The sequence below is a fragment of the Trichechus manatus genome, unplaced genomic scaffold (assembly GCF_000243295.1).
Source record: "Trichechus manatus latirostris isolate Lorelei unplaced genomic scaffold, TriManLat1.0 scaffold00119, whole genome shotgun sequence".
NCBI classification, from domain to species: Eukaryota; Metazoa; Chordata; class Mammalia; order Sirenia; family Trichechidae; genus Trichechus; species Trichechus manatus.
The window spans coordinates 2,150,496-2,155,174 of NW_004444055.1; the positions used below are offsets into that span (position 1 = coordinate 2,150,496).

General features: G+C 38.7%; 1 non-coding gene across 1 annotated transcript; it reads right to left on the reverse strand.

Moving 5' to 3' along the window:
- Positions 1 to 1,069: 1,069 nt before the first annotated feature.
- On the reverse strand, positions 1,070 to 1,176 carry LOC111821996 (U6 spliceosomal RNA). The gene has a single exon (XR_002825294.1). It is a non-coding gene; the product is annotated as a U6 spliceosomal RNA (small nuclear RNA).
- Between the last annotated feature and the right edge of the window lie 3,503 nt (positions 1,177 to 4,679).

Sequence of the window (4,679 nt, forward strand, 5' to 3'; positions counted from 1 at the left end):
GCAGTTCTACTCTGCACATGTGGGTTTGCCATGAGTTGGAACTGACTTGATGGCAACTAACAACCAAAACCATACATATATATACATATATATATGAAGAAATACTTTCTTTTCCTTTCCTTAATTATATTTTAAATTAAGGTTTACAGAGCAGTTTCTCATTAAACAATTAATACCCATGTTGTTTTGTGACATTAGTTGCCAATCCTACTACATGTCAACACTCTCCCCTTCTCAACCTTGGGTTCCCCATTACCAGCTTTCCTGTCCCCTCTTGCCTTCTCGTCCTTGCCCCTGGGCTGGTGTGCCCATTTAACCTCATTTTGTTTTATGGGCCTGTCTAATCTTTGGCTGAAAGGTGAGCCTCAAGAGTGATTTCATTACTGAGCTATAATGGTGTCTGGGGGCCATATTCTCAGCTTTGTTCCAGTCTCTGTCAGACCAGTAAGTCTGGTCTCTCTCTTTTTTTTTTTTTTTTTTTTGTGAGTTAGAATTTTGTTCTACATTTTTCTCCAGCTTTGTCCGGGACCCTCTATTGTGATCCCTGTCAGAGCAGTTGGTGGTGGTAGCCGGGCACCATGTAGTTGTACTGGACTCAGTCTGGTGACGGCTGTGGTAATTGTGGTCCATTAGTCCTTGGACTAATCCTTACCTTGTGTCTTTGGTTTTCTTCATTCTCCCTTGCTCCAGATGAGGTGAGACCAGTGGAGTATCTTAGATGGCTTCTCAAAAGCTTTTAAGACCACAGACACTACTCACCAAAGTAGAATGCAGAACATTTTCTTTATAAACTATGTTATGCCAACTGAGCTAGATATTCTCGAAACCAGGGTCCCCACAGCCCTCAGCCCAGTAATTTGGTCCCTCAGGGAGCTTGGATGTGTCTATGGAGCTTCCATGACCTTGCCTTGGACAAGTTGTACTGGCTTCCCCAGTATTGTGTACTGTCTTACCCTTCACCAAAGTTATCACTTATCCACTGTCTATTTAGTGTTTTTCCCTTCCCAACACTCTCCTCCCTCATAACAATCAAAGATTGTTTCTTTTTGTGTGTAAACCTTTTCATGTGAAAAATATGGAACATTTCACTAATTTGCGTGTCATTGTTGCTCAGAGGCCACGCTAATCTTCTCTGTATCGTTCTAATTTTAGTATATGTGCTGCTGAAATGATCACAAAATACATACGTTTTAACAGATAAAATACCTTATATATTCCGAATAAGAACTTTAGAAGTGAGGTGCTACACTGGCACATTTAAGGTGGCTGGCCTAGGAGCAGGAAAACCTGGTGGCGTAATGGCTAAGAGCTACGGCTGCTAACCACCAAAAGGTCGGCAGTTGGAATCCATCAGGCTCTCCTGGAAAACCCTTTAGGGTAGTTCTACTCTGTCCTATAGGGTTGCTATAAGTCGGAATCGACTCAATAGCAGTGGTTTGGTTTTTGGTTTGGCCTAGGAGCAGGCCCTACTCCACGTTGTTACAGGCTCCTGCTTTTGCATTCCTGAGAATGTAACTCTGACTTCCTCCCATTCACATGCATATGGACTCAGGTATCTGGCTAGGTAGAATCAACAGACCCTGGCCCCCTGGCAGTTATCTTGTTTATTTTGTTTAAATGTACAGAAATTAGGTGGATCTCCATCAGAGAAGAAATGTAAACAAATTCTTTTTATTGTAAGAATTCTAAGAAGCCAAGAGATAATAATCACAATGAGACACACCTGGAATGGCCTGGAGACATGTTTCTGCCCCTAGCAAGAGACTTAAAGTTATATCCACATCACTGAACTGTTCAGCTGAGCAGAGACCCTGTGATTTCCAAAATCAGTTAATAAAATCTTAGAGGGCTAAAATTAGATTGGGGGAAATACGGGAAATGGTAAAAGTTTGAATGAAAACTTAGAATATTTAAACAAACTTTATTTCAGCAGTAATTATGTTTTGTGGTATACAAGCTTAAAATAATTTCCAAGATCTTTTAGGTAACTTAACTGATATTAAATTAATAGATACTTGTCATAATTTATACACTTTTGCTTTTTATACTACAGAGAAAGGATATAAGTATATATTTGAGTCTGCTAATGAGTGTTTGTTTTTGTCACTTAAAGGGTGTCCTACAAGAGATACAGTATATAGACCAGGCAGTGTTTCATTCTGTTGTACATGGGGTCTCTGTGAGTCAGAAGTGACTCGATGGCACCTAACAACAACAACTGTAAGAGATCTGCAGCAAAGATGACGTTTAAGAAGTTTACTAAAAGGGAATTTATTTGATATGGTCAAAGTTTTTCTATTTCTGGCTAAAGTTTGATGGGTTCATTTATGAGAATTTCTAAAAACTTTAATGTCAAATAGCAAACAGTTGGGTTTCTTGCTGCTAAATAACAAAATTTTTCTTGGATTACTAAATTAAAGAGTTCATTTATTCTTTGTATAATCTGCCTGGAAGGCAAGTGTTCAGTCTTTTATTAGAATAAATTCCTGAAAACCAAGCCACATGACTTTGAAAAAAGCTAAGGTGTTTTTTTTTTTTTTTTTTTTTTTATCCTTTAAAATCTTTGATTAAATAAATCAAGTATTTTTTCCCAATGACCTGTCATAAACTCCTGACAACTTTGTGGAAAGCCACCAAAGGTTTTTTTCCCCTGCTTTATAAAGAGTGCTAAAATAAAAGGGTTTTATTTAATATGCTACGTGAAACATGTTACCAAATCAAAAGAAGAACCTGAATTTTTTGGAAAATGAATACCACTGTATCATCGTTTTATTATTTTTGTTGTACTTTAGATGAAAGTTTACAGAACAAACTAGTTTCTCATTAAACAGTTAGTACACATACTGTTTTATGACATTGGTTAACAACCCCACAACATGTCAACACTCTCCCTTCTTGACCTTTCCCTATTATCAGCTTTCTTGTCCCCTCTTGCCTTCTAGTCCTTGCTCCTGGACTGTTGTGACCCTTTAGTCTCGTTTTGTTTTATGGGCCTGTCTAATTCTTGTCTGAAGGGTCAACCTTGAGAGTGACCTCATTACTGAGCTAAAAGGGTGTCCGAGGGCCATACTCTCAGGGTTTCTCCAGTCTCTGTCAGGCCACTAAGTCTGGTCTTTTTTTTGTGAGTTAGAATTTTATTTTACATTTTTATCCAGCTCTGTCCAGGACCCTCTATTGTGATACCTGTCAGAGCAGTCAGTGGTGGTAACCCGGCACCGTATAGTTGTACTGGACTCAGTCTGGTGGAGGCCGTAGAAAGTGTGGTCCATTAGTCCTTTGGACTAATCTTTCCCTTGCGTCTTTAGTTTTCTTCATTCTCTCTTGCTCCCGAAGGGGTTAGACCAGTGGAGTATCTTAGATGGCTGCTCACAGGCTTTTAAGACCTCAGACACTACTCACGAAAGTAGAACGTAGAACATTTTCTATATGAACTGTGTTATACCAGTTGAGCAGGTGTTCCCAGAGACCATGATCCCCACAGCCCTCAGCCCAGCAATTTGGTCCCTCAGGGAGTTTGGATGTATCTATGGAGCTTCCATGACCTTGCCTTGTACAATTTGTGCCGGCTTCCTCAGTAATGTGTACTGTCTTACCCTTCAGCAAAGTTACCACTTATCTATTTTCTATTTAGTGTTTTTCCATCCCTCCCCCTCCCCTCCCTGGTAATAATGAAAGAGTGTTTCTCTTTGTGTGTAAACCTTTTCATGAGTTTTTACAGTAATGGTCTCATACAGTATTTGTCCTTTTGTGATTGACTTATTTCACTCAGCGTAATGCACTGCAGATTCATCAATGTTGTGTGATGATTCACAGGTTCATCATTGTTCTTAATCATTGCATACTACTCCATTGTGTGTATGTACCGTAGTTTGTTTATCCATTCATCCGTTGATGGGTATCTAGGTTGTTTCCTTCTTTTTGCTATTGTGAACAGTGCTGCAATGAACATGAGTGTACATATGTTTACTCATGTGACGACTCTTATTTTTCTAGGATATATTCCTCGGAGTGGGATTGCTGGATCATATGGTATTTATACTTCCAGCTTTCTAAGGAAGCACCATATCATTTTCCAAAATGGTTGTATTATTTTGTGTTCCCACCAGCAGTGCAGAAGAAATTCTGATCTCCCTGCAGCCTCTTCAACATTTATTTCCAGGTTTTTGATTCGTGCCAGTAATGCTGGGGTGAGATAGTATCTCACTGTGGTTTTATTTTGCATTTCTCTAATGGCTAGTGATTGAGAGCAATTCCTCATGTGTCTCTTGGCCACTTGAATGTCTTCTTTGGTGAAGTGTCTGTTCATTTCCTTTGCTGATTTTTTAATTGGATTATTTGTCTTTTTGTCATAGAGTGTTGAATTTTCCTACAGATTTTAGAGATTAGAACTTTGTTGGATTTGTAATAGCCAATTTTTTTCCCCCAGTTTGTAGGTTCTCTTTTTACTCTTTTGGTGAAGTCTTTTTATGAGCATAAGTGTTTAATTTTTAGAAGATCCCAGTTATCTAGCTTATTTTCTGGGGTTTATGTGTAGTTAGTTATGGTTTGTATCCTGTTAATGCCACGGATTAGGGCCTCTAATGTTGATCCTATTTTTTCTTCTATGAACTTTATAGTTTTTGGCTTTGTATTTAGGTCTTTGATCCATTTTGAATTAGTTTTTGTATATGGTGTGAGGT